Source organism: Erinaceus europaeus, chromosome 7, assembly GCF_950295315.1.
Source record: "Erinaceus europaeus chromosome 7, mEriEur2.1, whole genome shotgun sequence".
NCBI lineage: Eukaryota > Metazoa > Chordata > Mammalia > Eulipotyphla > Erinaceidae > Erinaceus > Erinaceus europaeus.
Genome location: NC_080168.1, coordinates 65,581,255 through 65,599,280, shown reverse-complemented (window position 1 = coordinate 65,599,280; position 18,026 = coordinate 65,581,255). Strand labels below are relative to the sequence as shown.

General features: G+C 45.6%; 1 protein-coding gene and 1 long non-coding RNA gene across 4 annotated transcripts in view; one reads left to right on the top strand and one right to left on the bottom strand.

Annotated features, from left to right (window-relative positions):
* The window catches only part of TMTC1 (transmembrane O-mannosyltransferase targeting cadherins 1), a 92,646-nt gene extending 82,545 nt beyond the window's left edge, over positions 1–10,101 (top strand). The window contains exons 20-26 of the mRNA XM_016191221.2: positions 194–287; positions 904–986; positions 2,067–2,171; positions 2,790–2,928; positions 6,673–6,798; positions 8,206–9,221; positions 9,411–10,101. The gene's annotated coding sequence lies outside the window, so the exon portion shown is untranslated. The remainder of the gene's footprint in view (positions 1–193; positions 288–903; positions 987–2,066; positions 2,172–2,789; positions 2,929–6,672; positions 6,799–8,205; positions 9,222–9,410) is intronic.
* A 4,734-nt stretch (positions 10,102–14,835) lies between these two features.
* The window catches only part of LOC132539432 (uncharacterized), a 31,915-nt gene continuing 28,724 nt past the window's right edge, over positions 14,836–18,026 (bottom strand). For 2 of the 3 annotated variants that reach the window (XR_009550716.1, XR_009550714.1), the window contains 3 exons: positions 17,267–17,413; positions 15,407–15,469; positions 14,836–15,274 (listed from right to left, as the gene is read on the bottom strand). This is a non-coding gene — a long non-coding RNA (uncharacterized LOC132539432). Of the gene's footprint in view, positions 15,275–15,406; positions 15,470–17,266; positions 17,418–18,026 lie in introns of all 3 variants that reach the window. The other variant, XR_009550715.1, reaches the window with a different exon arrangement.

The following is an 18,026-nucleotide window of genomic DNA, read 5'->3' as shown; positions in this document are numbered from 1 at the left end:
AGGAGCTTTTCAAACAAATTTAAAAAGCTTGAGTCTTTCTCTGTGTCACCTGGTCTCCTCCTCTCACAGTTAAGACGGATGAGAGTGAGTAGACGGGCACTCGTCAGCTGTGCCGAGGCCCTGCAGTTTCTGGGAGAGTATCTACTTACTCAAATGTTTTACTTAACGGATGCTTGATTTCTTCTTTCTCAAGCATCCTGGAGGAGCAGAAATGGGTGTGCAGGAAGCTCAGGCCTCTAAGCAGACGGTTCTGCATGTGGCCCTGGGAGGACAGAGATGGGCAGCAGGTAGGGGAAATGACCCTCCTCTCCACTTCTCAGCTCCCCCATGCTGTAGACACTGCTCACTGGAGGCTCTAAGCCCCATGGTCTGGGAGGTGGCTCAGTGGGTAGAGCACTGGACTAAGAAGCATAAGGTCCCTAGTTCAACGCCCAGCAGCACATGTGCCAGAGTGATGCTCTGGTTGTCATTCTCTCCTCTCCACTCTCGTAAGTAAAAAGGTTCTTGGAGCCAAAGCAACCTGGACTGCCAGTCCTGCTCCCTTCAGAGACTTCAAGCATCCACCACCTGACTGTTCTTGCCCTAGATCATATACACATATACACACACACACACACACACACACACACACACACACACTCACTCACTCACTCACTCACTCACACACTCTTTGCCTGCAAACCTGGAACAGACATGGGCAACACAAGACAGCCACCCTCACAGGCTGGTCTGTGCTCACACTCCCTCTCCCTGGTCGCTGCTCCCTTGTACCCCCTCAGCCAGTTCTCAGGGAGCCCCCACCCCAGATTCCTTGGGTTCCCACCTCACACAGCAACAGGTGACAGCCTATGCCACCAAGTACCACTGTCCGCTCACTCGGGCTAATGTCTTCCACTTCCCCAGGCATCCAGCGTGACAGGCAGGGACATGTGAGCCAGGAGGAGAACCACCGAGGGGGCTGTGCCCACCTGCTCTTCAAGGGACAGGTGAGTGCCCCCTCCTCACCCTGCCATGTACTTCCTGCCTTGTGAGTTGGTGAAGCTTCATGGGAGGGGACTGTGGACAAAAGTACTCATCAAAACATTGGTGCCAATGAACTTTGCCAAAAGGCCAGGATCCCCTGATGAGGTAAAGGCCTTAGTGGCCCAGTGCCCAGTGGGTTCAGAAAGCTTGACTGGCTCCAGCCCCATAGTCGACTTTCTTATGTGTCTAACATTGCCAAGTGGAGCTTATCCAGAGTGAGGTGAGCGAGCTCTCTGAGGCTTACTCAGACATGGCTAGCGGGCTCTCAGCTGGATGCAAACTGGGTGGACCTGGTTGGCACTCAGCAGGGGCTGCTGAGAGACTTGATGCTTCCAGAGGGCTAAACTGATGGGCCATTCTGACAGAATATGCAAGTGGCTTGTGATAGACTGATGAGACACAGCTGAAGCCTAGGAACTGGGAGGTGGAACACTGGTTCAACATACACATTACCAGGCACAAGGACCTGGGTTCAGGTCCCCGCTCCCCACCTGCAGCGGGGAAGCTTCACTAGCAGTGAAACAGGCCTACAGGTGTCCTCTCTGTCCTATCAAATAAGGGGTGGAATCCAGGAATGGTGGATTCACTTTGCACGTACAGAGCCACAGTGATAATCCTGGTGGCAATAAAAAAATATATACGTCCCATTTTCTTTTACTGTGCAAATGGAGTGGGTATGGTCACTGCTGAAGTGACTGACTGTGACTTTAGAGTCTGAACATCTTTTGTCAGTATAATTTTGACAGCACAAACACTTTTTGAAAGTACAGCAATGAAGGGCTTGGTGGTGACACACCCAGTTAAGTGCATATATTACCAGTGCAAGGACTAGGCTTGAGCTCCTGCTCCCCAGCTACAGGGATGTCTGTCCTATGGAATAAAACGGGGGGGGGGGAGCGGTTTCTGAGAGTAGTGGTTTCAGAGAGCCAGCATGAAGCCCCAATGACAGCCCTGGGGGCAGTTAGGACATATGTCAGTGAGCTGAAATGCCGTTCACTGTGAGGGAATGGCTCTGACGGGGAGCTCTGGGTGGGCATTCCTAGGCTTTTGTTGATGGCCCTGGGGAGGCTGGAAGGAGAGCTGGGACAGCGGACTCCAGGCCTCAGCCACCAGCTCACGTGGCAACCACAGCGGCTGTCCACACCCAGGTAGGTCTGTTTTTTGTTGCTGTAAAAACTGCTGGGGGACAGAGCTGAAGAAAAAGACAATTAGACCATTGTGAGAGCAGCATCTTTTATTTTGTGGCTCAGTTGCTCAGAGAAGAGGCCTGAAATTTCATTTTCTTTCTTGAGCCTCCGTCTGCATATCAGACTCTTAAATCTTCCGGGCGGCACAAAGGAGAGACACTTCATATCTGTGTCTCCCTATCATGTGCTTATTCTCCTGGAAATGAATGTCTTTTCTTGTATTTCTACCTACCTTGGGCACATTGTCCAGGGAAGAAAGAGACGTTTCCTATATATTTTGGAGACAGCCTTTACTTCTCTCTGCCTGTGTCTATCCATGAGAAAGAAGCTGCTGCACTGTGGGTCACACGCTTGGCAAAGCTGTGCACCATCCAGAAGAGACAGGCAGACTCCGTTTGCCTTTTCCCAAGCTTTATCTTATGCTCCTGTTCCAGGGCAGAGGGAGTTTGTGTGTCTAATGGATTTCTCTTCTGTAGTGTTCTCTCTCTTCTTGTGTTAAGTCTTCTGGAGAAAGAGACAAACTGTCTACCTTTATTTTCCTTCGTGGTATTACTGTATTATTTCTTTCTCCTTCTCCAGGGTTATCGCTGGGGCTCAGTGCCTACACTGTGAATCCACTGCCCCTTGGCTATTCTATTTTTTGGATAGGATAAAAATTGAGAGAGGAGGGGAAGACAGAAGAGAAAGAAAGAGATCCGTTCCTTGTGCACTCGACCAGGTGCGCCACCACCCCGCCCTGCTTCAATTACTCTTCTAGAGAGAAATCCTCCTCTGCTGCTGTCTGTGCTTGTTCTAGTGAAAGTAGACAGTAAGAAATGAAGGTGAACAGTGTGTTTAGTTTGGACTTAGTGTCCTAGAGAGACAATGTTTGATTTTGCTTCTCCATAAAGACTCCGTTTCTCTCTGAAGTTTGTGCTGACTGCTTGGTTTTCTTGTTTACTTTTGCCACCAAGGCTCTTTGTCACTGGGGCTCAGTGCCTGCATGGCTCCACCACTCGGCTGCTGTGAAGCCTCCTGCCAGCCTGGCTTTGGCTTCTCCTAGGGAGAGACCCTTTCTTTCTCTTCCCTGCTATCATTACCTTTTGCTTCTCTGAGACACTGTCTACCTTCATATGTTTTTCTCCACTGGGGTGGTGGGCAGGGTCACAAACTTGTGGGACAGCTCATGCCTGGTGAGCTATGGCCTCTGTGGGAGAGCCGTGTGGCTGCCATCTGTGCGGCTGGTGCACCCCAGCGAGGGGGCTGGGCCCTGTGGAGAGCCAGGAACCAAGGCTACAACAAAACCTTGTTCCAGGGCCAGTCTGTCAGAGGCTCCAGCCACGTGCTGAAGCCCAGAGCTGAGCTGTGTCAGTAGCTGTACGCTCAGAACCAGGAAACCTTCTACTGCGTGAAGGCCCTGTACTTTCCCTGCGAGCAAGGCTTTGCAAACACATTTACCAGGAATGGAGATGTGTCTTACTTCACCATCCAAGAAAACCTCCTTTTCTTTTTTCTTTTGAAAACCTCCTTTTCATCAGGTATGTGAAAAAGGGTCCTGTAAGGTCTGTTAGGAGGTGCCAACAGGTTGAATTACTTGACTCCCTAGTGAGCACTGAGCTTGCGTGGTGGAGAGCCGGTCCCCATACTTCTGCTGCTGCAAGGCCTGTCCTTCCAGAGAAACCGCCGGGTATCAGGCAGAGTTGTCATGATGTGGTGCCTGTTTTTGTCTGTTAATGTAAAAAGTGAATAGTGATGTGAGGCTTACTTACCTCATTAAAGAAAAAATTGGGGGGAGGGGAGAAAAGGCAGTGACCATGACCTGGTCTTGATGACATTTCTCTATTTTTAGTGCATTGAGGGTTACTGTATGTATGAGCAATGTACTCATGCAGTCACTGTTTTCCTGTTTCACTTTTTTCAAATCAGCATGGAGAGGGAATTAGCGGGACTCCTCCTTGCACATGGTGATGTGGGTTCCAGCAGGTATGACACAACCCGCCCCCCCCCCCCCACACACACACTGCCATATCCTCCCAAAGCTGTAAAGCTTACAACCCTGTGCAAGGTGCGATCATATCTAGAGCCAGGGGGTCGAACAAAGATCGGCTGTTAGGAAAGTCGGCCTCCCGCATGTCTGTTGTGTTTGGATGTTTCTTACGTGAGGTGATTTGTGTTGTCTGGCTTTGTGGGATTGTGTCATTCGTAGCTTGTAGCTTCCATACGAGTTGTTCAGAAGATTTGGGGCCCTGGCAATCTATGGGTGGTGTGCCTGATCTCGTTTTCAGTGTCCTCCTCATTGTTGAATGACAGCTCCATCCTTCGTGAGAGAGAAGCACAGCAGTGGATCGAACCCACCATGTGTATGCCATCCTTGAACTTGAGTGTTGTGTAATACAGAGCTGTCAGGCAAAGAGGTTCTGCTGGCACCTAGAAGATGTAAGTCAAAGTAGGAAGCTCAGCACCAGGGTTTGTAAACCCTCCAAGTGGTGTTCTGGTGAAAGGCCGGTCTTCCCGGTAGGTGGGCAGGCATCCACTGCCAAGCCTTGGCATTCCTGCAGAGCTGTTATCGTTGGGAATCACTCTGGATCTGGGAAGGTAGGTTTCTCAGGTAAAGTCTCCATAAGCTTCATGTCTGTGCCAGTGCCATAGGTTAGAATAGCTATATAGGAAATAATTATCACAAGTGACAATTGCTTTCAGTTGTGTATGTTAAGTGCTTATTGTAAGATCTGTGTGAATCTTTCAGTAAAACACAGCAGAATAAAAAAACAGCTGGACAGATTGAAAGACAGGATAGTAAGAACAGTCAACTAATACAGAATAAACAGTTTGAGAAAGATATCTCTGTGTTAATGAAAAACAAACAGTATAGAAGATCTAGGGGCTGGGTGGTGGTGCACCTAGACCCAGGTTCAAGCCCCCAGTCTCCACTTGCAGGTGTCTATCACCCCCTCCTCTCAATTTCTGGCTGTCTCTATCCAATAAATATATATTTTAAAAACTATATAGATGTATGAAAGAGAAAGAAAGAAAAATCTATATATAGAGATATAGGTAGGAAGTATGGAAGAGTAAAAAATCTCTATAGATTAAATACATAGATAAAGTATGGGAGAGAAAGAAAAAAGATGGAGAAGAAAGTATATGAGAAAAATCTCGATAGAAGTATGGGAGGAAGAAAGAAGTATGGGGGGGCTGGGTGGTGGCACACCTGGTTGAGTACACATTACAGTGCACAAGGACCCAGGTTCAAGCCCCCGGTCCCCACCTGCAGTGGTTAAGCAGGGCTGCAGGTGTGTGTCTGTATCTCTATCTCCCTCTCCCCTCTTGATTTCTGGTTGTCTCGATCCAATAAATAAAGACAAAAAAAGACAAGATCTTCCATATGTCTATATATATAGAGAAAGAAAAATCTATATAGACAGGCAGATAGAAGCATGGAAAAGAGCAGAAAGAAATTTCTGTAGATAGAGGTATGGAAGAGATTAAATACATAGATAAGTATGGAAGAGAGAGAAAAAACTCTATATAGATAGATGGATAGAAAAGTGAAAGAAGGGGGCTGGGCAGTGGCACAGCAGGCTAAGCGCATGTAGCACCAAGTACAAGGACCAGTGTGAGGACCCCTGTTTGAGCCCCCAGCTCCCCATCTGTAGGGGGGAGAGAAAATATATATACACGCACACACGAAAGAAAAATCTTGGTGGACAGAACCCATGGGAGAGAGAGAAAGAGAAAGAAGTATGGGGGGCTGGTGGTGGCGCACCTGGTTGAGTGCACATTACAGTGCATAAGGACCCAGGTTCAAGCCCCTGGTCCTCACCTGCATGAGGAAAGCTTTGCGAGTGGTAAAGCACGGCTGCAAGTGTCTATTTCCCCCTCCTCTCAATTTCTGGCTGTCTCTATCCAATAAAGTTTTAAAAATGGTCTAAAGGTAGAAAGAAAGAAGAAAAAAACCCTCTCTAAATATATAAAGTATGGGAGAGAGAAAAAAATCTAGATAGAAATATGGGGGAAAAGGAATATATATATTCAATCCCCTGGTCCTCACCCACAGTGGGAAAGCTTTGCAAGTGGTGAAGCAGGTGTCTCTCCTCAATTTTGAACTGACTATCCAATAAAAAAGTAGAGAAAGGGGAAAAAAACAAACACCCAAATCCAGTGGCTGCAACCTGCAGATTATCAAGGGTAATAACCACATAAGTGATCAGTGCACCAGCAATGACAAGCCACCAAGAACAAATTTTTAAAACAAATCTCACAGTAAAATAGGAACTGTAGACTTGTCTAGATTGTCTTGCTGATTCTATTGACAATGTTGCCCGGCATCATGGTCTGAAAGTCAGAAGTTCTGAAATGCACATGCAAGTGTGCTCACACGCAAAGCAACAACCATTCCTATTTTCTGTAGGAGAGTAGCGAACTCTTCTGAAAATCCTTGACCGAGTCTATTCCACATCTCTTACTGAATTCTGTTCTATAGCATGACTGTTTACTGCAAGACCAGTTCAATCAGATTCATCAAGTGTCTCTAATATGCCAATTGTGAGATGGAGGCCACGGACACAGACACATAGAAGCACCTAAGCACTGACATGGAGTTTAGGAGGTAAGTGCAGACTTCCTTCGCTGACGACTCTGAACACACGGTCTTTCTTAGTTATTGAGGAATGCTTCTTTTCACCATGACAGGTAGTAGCATCAGAGTTAAAAAGTGCTATAGTTTCAGCAACATGGACTGAAAGACAGACTAGGTTTGAATCTTGGTTTTGTCATTATCTGGATGACCTGGGACAGGGCTATCTGCATCATAAGAGATGGAGGATTATGGGAGATGGACTCTGGCCAACATTCTGGGTCAGAGTTTGTTGGTAGGGTTCTGGGTTGGGGGCCACTTTACATGGCTGACTGATGCTATATAAGGGATTTTTCTAGTTGACCAGAGTAATGAAAAATCTCTATAGAGAATGAAGGGTCCAGGCCTGGTTAAGTGCACACATTGCAGTGAGCAAGGACAGATTCTAGCCCCTAGTCCCCACCTGCAGGGGTCTTTCTCTCCCTCTCTCTGTCTTCCCCTCCTTTTTCCATTTCTCTCAGTCCTGTCCAACGACAGTAACAACAATGGTAAAAAACAAGGGGAAAATATCGTCTCCAGGAGCAGTGGACCCATGGTGCAGGCACTGAGCCCCGACAATAACGCTGGAGGCAAAAAAAAAAAAGATACTGTTTCCTTTTTATACATTTAAAAAATATATGGAAGAAAAAAAATGTCTGTATATATGGGAGTCGGGCGGTAGTGTAGCAGGTTAAGCGCATGTGGCTTGAAGCTCAAGGACCAGCGTAAGGATCTCGATTCGAGCTCCCTGCCCCCACCTTCAGGGGGGTCGCTTCACGAGTGGTGAAGCAGGTCTCCAGATGTCTCCCCCTCTATCTTAACAGTGACAACATCAATAAAATACAAGGGCAACAAAAGGGAAAATATAAAAAAAAACAAATAGTAAAAAAATTTCTATAGATATATCCATAGAAGTCTGAGGGGGGGGGGTCAGGCGGTAGTGCAGCTGGTTAAGCACAAGGATCCCTGTTTGAGCCCCCAGCTCCCCACCTGCAGGGGAGTCGCTTCAAAAGCAGGTCTGTAGGTAGGTATCTTTCTCTTGCCCTTTCCATTTCTCTCTGTCCTATCCAACAACAATGGCATCAATCAATAACAATAACAAGGGCAACAAAAATGGGGGGGGAATAGCCTCCAGGAACAGTGGATTCACAGTGCCGACACCGAGTTCTAGCAATAACCTTGGAGGCAAAAAAAAAAAAAAAGTATGAGAGAAAAAAAAATCTCTATATATAGATGGAAGTATGGAAGGGGAGGGCTGTTGAGCGGTAGTGCAGCGGGTTAAGCTCACATGGTGCGAGGACTGGCTCAAGGATCCCGGCTCCCCACCTATAGGGGGGTCTCTTCACAAGCGGTGAAGCAGGTCTGCAGGTGTCTGTTTCTCTCTGTCCTATCCAACAACAGCGATAAAAACAAGGGCAACAACAAAGAAAATAAAAAAGGGGTTGAAACATGAAGAATGAAACTGAACCAATATATTTCACCCAACACAAAAGTAAATTCCAAGTGGATCAAGGACTTGGATGTTAGACCAAGAACTATCAGATACTTAGAGGAAAATATTGTCAGAACTCTCTTGCATATACATTTTTCTACATAAATAAATCCAATTACAAAAGGTAAGCCAAAAGGTAAATAACTGTCTTGATTTATTGTTCTGAGGAAAAACTTATCTGCTTGTATTTTCTTTGTAGTATTCCTCTCTGTGGTATGCTTGTTTCTGGGTAGAGGGAGAAAGACAGGTTCTGTTTACCTTTGTTTCTCTGCTGTTACTATTTTATCCTGTGAGGAGAGTGACTTATTTCTCTTTTTGTTGTCACCAGGGGTATTTCTGGGGCTCAGTACCTGCACAATCCCACAATTATCTGGGTCAACTTTTGAATCATGGGAAAGACAGCTCCCAGCACTGCTGCAGGGGACTTGAACATGTGCTCTAGTGCTTGTCTCCTTAGAGAAACACTGTTTGAGCTGTATTTCCCGGCTGCTTATTCTACTGGATAGAAAGTGAGAGACTTGGTGACCTGCTTGTCTTCTCTCTCCAGGAGAAGCAGAAGATACATTTATTCTCCTGGGCTGAGGGATGGAGATACTGCTTGTTTCTCCCTGGTTTTACTGTCTGCTCTTACCAACTATCTATATACCTCGTGTTTGTTCTGTTTCTATACCTAGTTGTCACTGCCCTGTGCTTGATTCCTCTTTGTGTAAAACATGACTTTCACATTTCTCCAGGTAGATCACTAGAAGGCGACCACCTGCTATCCATGCTAACATCAGGAGAGGAAGATGGACACCTCCGGGTTCCCGTCACAGCCACATCAAAACATAGAACACTATTCTGCTCCAGGGAGAGTCCTTTTTCAGCACAAATCCCAAATGCGGATCTGGAATGGTGTTTCACAGCATACGGGCCAGAGAGCCAGGTATATTCTTGACCTGAGGACTTAGCAGCTCTAAAGCAGGGAACTGCCCTATGAATACTCCTTTGAAATTAAAAAAAAAAAACTTCAAAGAAAGATGGATTTAAAGAAAGATGGATTTTAAGAAATCTTGATGCTTGCAAAAAATTCTTAGAAAATGTTTTTTTTTTTTTTCTTCTTTTCCTCCTCCAGGGTTACTGCTGGGCTCGGTGCCTGCACCATGAATCCACTGCTCCTGGAGGCCATTTTTTCCCCCTTTTGTTGCCCTTGTTGTAGCTTCGTTGTGGTTATTACTGCCCTTGGTGACGCAATTTGTTGTTGGATAGGACAGAGAGAAATGGAGAGAGGAGGGGAAGACAGAGAAGGGGAGAGAAAGATAGACACCTGCAGACCTGCTTCACCGCCTGTGAAGCGACTCCCCTGCAGGTGGGGAGCCGGGGGCTCGAACCAGGATCCTTATGCCGGTCCCTGCGCTTTGCGCCACATGCGCTTTACCCACTGCGCCACTGCCCGACCCCCAGAAAATGTTCTAATCAAGAGTGGTAACAAATGGCACATTCTTGTTGCAGAATCAGTTCACAGGTTTCTTAAAAGTGCTGGGTGCAGGGTGTTGCACCAAAGTAAAAGACTAGTGGGTATTAAATTGCTATGTGGAAATGTTGTTATACATGTACAAACCACTGTATTGTCAACTATAAACCATTAATCCCCCAATAAAGAAAATTTAAAATATGCCCAACAAAAGTATGCATACTAAGGACAGAAGTTCTGAGACACTTTCAATAAAAATTATTGTAAAGCATGTGGTAGGCTATTTTTTAGTTCAGTATTTTAGGAAAAATAGGCATCAAGCAAAGGTCTTCATTTAAGAAAACAGTCTCCGCGTGAGTCGGGCAGTAGTGCAGCAGGTTAAGTGCAAGGACCAGCGTAAGGATCCTGGTTCGAGCCCCCGGCTCCTCACCTGCAGGGAAGGTGGTGAAGCAGGTGTCTATCTTTCTCTCCCCATCTTCCCCTCCTCTCCAAAAAAAGTCTCCGCTTGAATATATACGTATAAGATTTACTGACTATTGGATGAGCATCTCCACATCCACACCAACGACAATGATGTCACCTGTAGGTGTGTCACTAACAGCGTCTGAAATGGACAAGTATACAGGGACCAGTAATAGGTGGCAGTGAATAACATACATCCATGCTCAAAGCTGTAATGTTCTGACCAGGACAGATCACCAAATATCACTGTGTATTTCCACTTCATCATCAACACACTGCCACCATAATTCAAAGCAGGCACATCCAGGTGGCACCACCTACTTCTCTCATTTCAGGTAGAAGATAACAGAAAAAAACATCACCCCATGTTCATAGAAATGGAGACTATTCGGCCTTGCACAACTGGCCTTAACATTCAAGAACTTAAAAACAAACGGGACTGGGCAGTAGTGCAGTGGTTTGAGCACACATGGCACAAAGAGCAAAGCCCGGTTTAATGATCCCAGTTCAAGGAGCTATGGCCATAGAGAAAACTGCTGCTGTGGGGGCACACCACCACAAGCCAGAGCTGAGCAGTGCTCTGGTTCTTCTTCTTCTAGCGTTTGCCCTTATTCCGTAGCCAGTCAACAGTGTCAGGTTGAGCCTGATGTAAAGTTTCGAGACCTCCTTTGAATCTGGAGAGGTGGCAGTCATTGACTATGTGGGTTATAGTCTGTCTGTAGCCGCAGGGGCAATTCGGGTCGTCTCTGGCTCCCCAGCGATGGAACATAGAGGCGCACCGGCCATGGCCTGTTCGATAGCGATTGAGGAGGGCCCAATCATAACGTGCTAGGTCAAAGCCGGGTTGACGCCTGCAGGGGTCTGTGATGAGGTGTTTGTTCTTTACCTCAGCTGACTGCCAACTCTGTTTCCAAGAGACTGGAACAGAGAAGTTCAGTGTAGGCATAGGGGACCAGATTGGGTGGCGAGACGTCAAGCGTTGGACAGGGTGGGCGAAGATATCCGCGTATATTGGCAGGTCCGGTCGAACGTAGATGTGGGAAATGAACTTAGATGATGCCGCATCCCGAGGAATATCTGGCGGGGTGATGTTGCTAAGAACTGGCAGCCATGGAACTGGGGTGGAACGGATGGTTCCAGAAATTATCCTCATGGAGGAATATAATTTGGAATCGACCAAGTGGACATGGGGGCTATGGAACCATACTGGGGCACAGTATTCTGCAGTGGAATAGCATAATGCCAGAGATGATGATCGTAGTGTGGAAGCGCTCGCGCCCCATCAGGAGCTGGTCAGTCTTGCAATGATGTTATTCCTCGCGCCCACCTTTGCTACAGTTTTTATGAGATGTTTGTGAAATGACAGGGTGCAATCGAGAGTAACGCCAAGATAGACTGGCTGGGCTTCATGCCGGATTCTCGTTCCGCCAAGCTGCACATTAAGCTCACGCGAGGCCGAGGCATGGTGTAGATGGAAAACAGATGATACCGTTTTTGCAGTGCTAGGGATTAGTTGCCATTTTTTACAGTAATCAGATATCAGAGACATGTCTTTCGTGAGTGTTTCCTCGAGGATGTCGAACTTGGATGCCTGAGTTGCACAGCAGATGTCATCGGCGTAGATGAACTTCCTTGAAGTTTCTGGGAGGTCATTGATGTAAATATTAAATAGCGTAGGAGCCAGAACAGAGCCCTGGGGGAGGCCATTTGAGACAGGTCTCCATCTGCTAGACTTGTCACCCAGATGCACCCGGAATCTTCTGTTTTGGAGAAGAAATGATATAGTGTTGGCCACCCATGGAGGCAGGCATCTTGAGATCTTGACTAGGAGACCATGGTGCCAGACTGTGTCATAGGCTGCTGTGAGATCAACAAAGACAGCACCCGTCTTTAAATTCTTCTGGAATCCATTTTCAATGTAAGTTGAGAGGGCCAGGGCTTGTTCGCAAGTAGATCTTCCTGGGCGGAAACCAGCTTGGGCGGGTGATAGGAATTTCTCTGTAAGATGAGAAATACGTGACAGAAGCAGCCTCTCAAGGAGTTTGTAACACACAGAAAGGAGAGAAATTGGTCTATAGCTGGCGGCCAGTGTTGGGTCTTTCTTTGGTTTCAAAACCGCTATAATCTTCGCATGACGCCAAACTTTGGGCATAGACTCAGATTCCAAGATGTGGGACCCAGGTTAAGAATGAGTTCTGGGGTGATCTTATCATAGCCAGCAGCTGTTCCTGGTTTAACCCTCTTCAAAGCGTCTTCCAGTTCAGACAGTGTAAAGGGAGAGAGTTTTAGAGATGGACAAGATAACCGGAAGTGGAATGACCACTCATGGGAAATTTCTCTTTTCCAGACTGGGTCAATCTTAGCACGTCCAACTTGAGTTAGGTGACTGGCCACTGAGTTTGGAGATACGGGAGGATGGGAGACGGGAGGGGGTTGGCTACCAGCACCCAGTCATTTACCAGTGCTCTGGTAAGAAAAAAAAATTCAACTTCTACACAAGATAATAGTATTTCCTGTACTTGTCTCAATACATAAATATATAATTTTTTAAATATCCCCTTTTGTTGCCCTTGTTTTATTATCATCGTTGGGGAAGATGGGGAGAGAAAGACACCTGCTTCACCGCTTGTGAAGCAACTCCCCTGCAGGTGGGGAGCCGGGGGCTTGAACCAGGACCCTTACGTTGGTCCTTGCACTTTGAGCCACCACGTGCACCTAACCCGCTGCGCTACTGCACGACTCCCAATATATAATTTTTTTCTACTTCTTTGCAATAAGGAAATTGTGACTGATTTGATAACTTGTCACAGGAAACACAATGGCAATGTTTAACTTTTGCCTTAGAGCCATTGATCTGTTATTTACAACAAACAGCAAGAGAAGTGGATTGGTGGTTTTTGCTGCCATCTGGTGGGCAAAATTCAAAAAGGAGACCCTGTCTGAGAGCTAAATTAGAATCTGCAAAATTTTGGATCTGCATGATAACAGCCTTCAGAGCTCACTAGAGTGGAGAATTGACAGTTCCTTATTTCACTGCATTGATGTGGAAATGAAAATGGAATACAGTGTAGACAAGAAAATCTTTGGATATATATATATATATATATATATATATATATATATATATATATTGCCTTTTCTAAGACTTTATTATTGGAGAAAAAGTGAGAAGGGAGGGGGGGAAGAGACAGACACCTGCAGCCCTGATTCTCCACTCATGAAGCCTTCCTCCCCCCAGGGCAGGTGGGGACCAAAGGCTTGAACTCAGGTCCTTGCTCAGTGTAATGTGTGCACTTAACCAGGTGTGTCATTCCTTTGCTGGCCTTGGTTGTTTTTTTTTAAACAATTTGAATATTATATATTATTCCCTACCATTGTATTAAATACAAAATTAAAAAGCACTGAAATAAAAACATTCTGTAGTGAATATTCTGTTCTTCTCCTCTCCCTTTCAGTCACTAGGTTCCAGATGCTACCATGATGCCAACTAGACTTCCCTGGGCAGATGACCCCACCGATGTGTCCTGGAGCCCCGTTTCCCCAGAGCCCTGCCCCACTAGGGAAAGAGAGAGGCAGGCTGGGAGTTCAGCGGGGAAGCAATTACAGAAGCCAGACCTCCCACCTTCTGCACCCCATAATGACCCTGGGTCCATACTCCGAGAGGGATAAAGAATAGGAAATCTAGCAGGGGAAGGGATGGGATACGGAACTCCCATTTTTTTCACCTCAGCTAATAACTTCAAATGCTAGTGTCTGTGTAACATAATTTCTGAGATGTTAAAAAAAAGTAACACAGAACTTATTACCATAGTTCCTCTCTGAGAAAGACAATCACATTTTTAACAACTCAGAAACTTCTGGGATAATTTCTCCAGTTCACTACCTTCCCCATGCACGCTAGCCATTTGCTCACTCACAGCGTCCCTTCTATCTGAAAAATATGTCTTGAATACAGTTTAAAGTCATTCCACTTTCATTCCCCTTGTAGATGTAATAAAAATACCCTTGGGGGTAGCGCCTCAGGTTAAGTGCACATGGCTCAAAGTGCACAGGCTCCCCACCCGCAGGGGGGTAGCTGAGAAGCAGGTCTGCAGGTCTATCTTTGTCGCCCCCCCACTATCTCTCCTCTTCTCTCTCTGTCCTATCCAGAAACAACATAAATGGCATCAATAAAACAATAATGGCAACAAAATGGGAGAAAATGGCCTCTAGGAGCAGTGAATTTGTAGTACAGACAGCGAGTCCCAGAAATAACCCTGGAGACAATATATATATTCTCTAAGAAAGTCATCTACTGGTATTGAGGCTTAGGGATTCCAGTCAATGTTACTACTTTACCATAAAAAGATTTAAAAAGTTGTGCAGCCTTTTTTCTTTAGTTGCAGTACTTCCCTGCTTTACCGAAAAGCTGACATATTACATAGCTACAATAACTTGCCAGCAGTCACCTCATGTGAAAAGAATGATGGAATTGGAGCGTGGATTACTAGGATGTGGATGTGGAAACAGAGCATTTGTCCCCTTGATATATTTTTTTTAATCTTAAGGCCACTGGACTGAGGCAGACATGAGGGAGAGCATCGCTTCAGAAGCAAGGTCTAAAGAGAAGGGACACTTGAGATACGACTGAGTGCAGAACCCGAGCTTTGAGTCAGATAGAAAAGAATAAAAACACAGAATGGAAATGACCACACAGTGGGCAGGGTGTCTGTCCCAAGGTTCCCCTTTGAAGATCTGAAACCAAGTTAAATGTCTGTGTTCGAAGCTAGTCATGGATAGGAAATGAACAGGCTAAGAATAAGGGCAAATTACAACAGGGAGATGAACACAGTTGCTCCAAACACCATGGTCAAAAGAACTGAGGGACCCAAACCCCGAAGCAGCTGCACATGTCATCTCTGAGTGAATGGGAGAAGGAGGGGGCACCTGGCAAGGGGATTCATGGTGATGATGACATTTCCTCTGTGGGGTCAGCTCAGAGAACCTTCCAGGGATGAGATCTAAGGATTCTGGATTCAGTGGTGACTGTCCCCTGGGGCTGCTTGTAAGAATTCCTTCAGTATCTGGAAAGAGGAAAAAAGGATATTTGACAGCAGGAAAAGGTGTAGATGGGACTTAGAAAGAAACAGAAAGCAGGAGCACAGGAAAAAATGGGCAAGTATATAACTACAGATAGTTATAGAAATAATACTCACCCAGATCTGTGATCTTGGGAGAACTCCTGCAGTTTCCAATGGAGGGAATGAGAGGACACAACCCTGGTGTTGGGAATGGTGTGGAATTAGACCCTGTTATATTGTAATTTTGTAAATCAATATTAAATCTTTAATAAAAAAAGAACACAAGTATAACCACAAGACATATCTTAGGAGTAACACAAATGCAACTGCAAAAGAATATTGGTTCTAAGACTCTGATTCAAATAAATATGGATCATTACCTGGAAGAAAAAAAGGGACTGAACAGAAGGTAGGACTACAAGAAAAAAAAATGGGCAATAAAAAATAGAAATAATAGTAAACCCAGATCTGTGATCTTGTTAGAACTACTACTAGTTTCCAGAGGAAAGGAATAGGGACACAGAACTCTGATGGTGGGAACAGTGTGGAATTGTTCCTCTGTTCTTTCATAATTTTGTAAACCAATATTAAATCACTAAGAAAATTTTTTTAAAAAAGGAAAAGGGAGCTGTGGGTGACAATGCACCATTTTCTCACTTCTTTTTATTTATTTATTATTTATTTATTCCCTTTTGTTGCCCTTGTTTTATTGTTGTAGTTATTATTGTTATTGATGTCATCGTCGTTGTTGGGTAGGACAGAGAAATGGAGAGAGGAGGGGAAGACAGAGAGGGGGAGAGAAAGACAGACACCTGCAGACCTGCTTCCGCTTGTGAAGTGACTCCCATGCAGGTGGGAAGCCAGGGGCTCGAACCGGTCCTTGTGCTTTGCACCACTTGTGCTTAACCCACTGTGCTACCGCCTGACTCCCCATTTTCTCACTTCTAAGAAACCCATTCTTGGAACCCACACTGTGGGAGGAGCCTTGTGCTGGGCTCAGGGACATTGGCCTGAGCAAGATGACCAAGTTTCCCAGGGCAGGGGGAATGTCTCTTGCCTCTCGCTCAGGAAGTTGCCAAAAAGATTTGCTGACAGATCAAGCCCAGGTCTTTGCTAGGTCACTTCTGTTGCTTTCTTTCACCAACAGCCCTTCCAATCCCAGTGTCCTGTGAGCACCATTTTCAAGTTAACAGCGTCTGAAACAGACTAGTATACAGGGACCAAACAAAAATAGAAGCCAGGACACTTCCCTCTGCAGATCTGTGATAGGGGGCAGTGAAAAACATTCATGATGTTCACCGCTTTAGTGCTCTGGACAGGACAAATCACCAAATACCACTGTTTGCAGTCACTTCACCACCACCACATTGCCACCATAATTCAATGCAGGCACATACAGCTGGCACCAACTGCTTCTCTCATCTCAGGTAGAAGTTAACAGAAAACACACAGCATCACAAACTGAGCCCACTGCAGTCTGTTCCACCCCATGCTCACAGAAATGGAGATGATTCTGGCCCTGCAAAACTGGCCTCAACATTCAAGAACTAAAAAACAAGAAGCAAACAAAAACACCCCCACTTCATTCAAAAGGTGCCCATAGCTATGTCCACCAGGTGGTCAATCAGATCATTGAGTGTGTACACACCAGAATGCCTACCAAGCTCATCATCTCTTAAAAACTCAAAACAATTACAATAGAGACAGAAAGAGATGGAGAGCATCAGTGGTTTTTTTCTGTTATGCAAGCTCAGGTTTCCCTACCCTCTGAGAGCAGAGTGCCTATGAACCCGTCCAGAAAAGCTGACATGGGCCAACAGGAGAAGCACTTAGTCACTTGAGCAACTTTTTAACAGTACCCAGACACTGAAAATAATCACAACAGATCATATCAAAGGGGGAAAACAAATTGCACAGGCATAGTGAGAGCAGGACTGCAGCGAGCACATCCCTGTGTGGGGTTCTTCTCAGCAAGGAGCTGGCCGGCTCACTCACCGGTTTGGAGCTGTTGCAGTGGGGCTGTGGCTGGAGCTGTTCTGCTTTTCCTCTTGTGTTGTCAGAGTCCACATCCCCTTAGGATGGCTTCCTGCTGACCAGAAAACGTGCTCAGGTAGCTTCTTGCAGACATTAAGTGGCTATGAGCTTTCTACAAAGGAGCAATACCTGTAAGTATCCATATACTTTTTTTTTCCTTTTAGAAAATTCAAAGCTTGGTGGCGGGGTGGTGGTGCACCCAGTCAAACACAGATAGTACCCTACCCAGTGTGTGTTCTTCTCCATTCTGTCTTTATTCTTTTCAACCTGACTAGACGCTCAGAATCTGCACTCAGGTATATCTCAGGTGTCCCTTCTCTTTAGACCTTGCTTCTGAAGCCATGCTCTCCCTGATGTCTATCTCAGACCAGCTGGCTTAAAATTAAAAAAAAAAAATCAAGGGGAAATATGCTCTGTTTTCATACCCACACCCCTGTAATTCCTGCTTCCTTCACATGTCCTATGACTAGTAACTAGCAAATTATTATAGCCATGTAATGTGTCAAAATTTCAGTAAAGAAGGAAAGAGAATCAAATACTGTAACTGAAGAAAAAAGGTTCCACAACTATTTTAATTTTATGGTAAAGCAGTAAAATTGTGTATTATCCCCAAGCCTCAACACAAGTAGATGGATTGCTTACAGTATATATTTTTTACATCCACAAGGAGAATCAAAGTGGGATGGCTGGAAACTGCATTCAAGAAAGATTTTCAGATAGA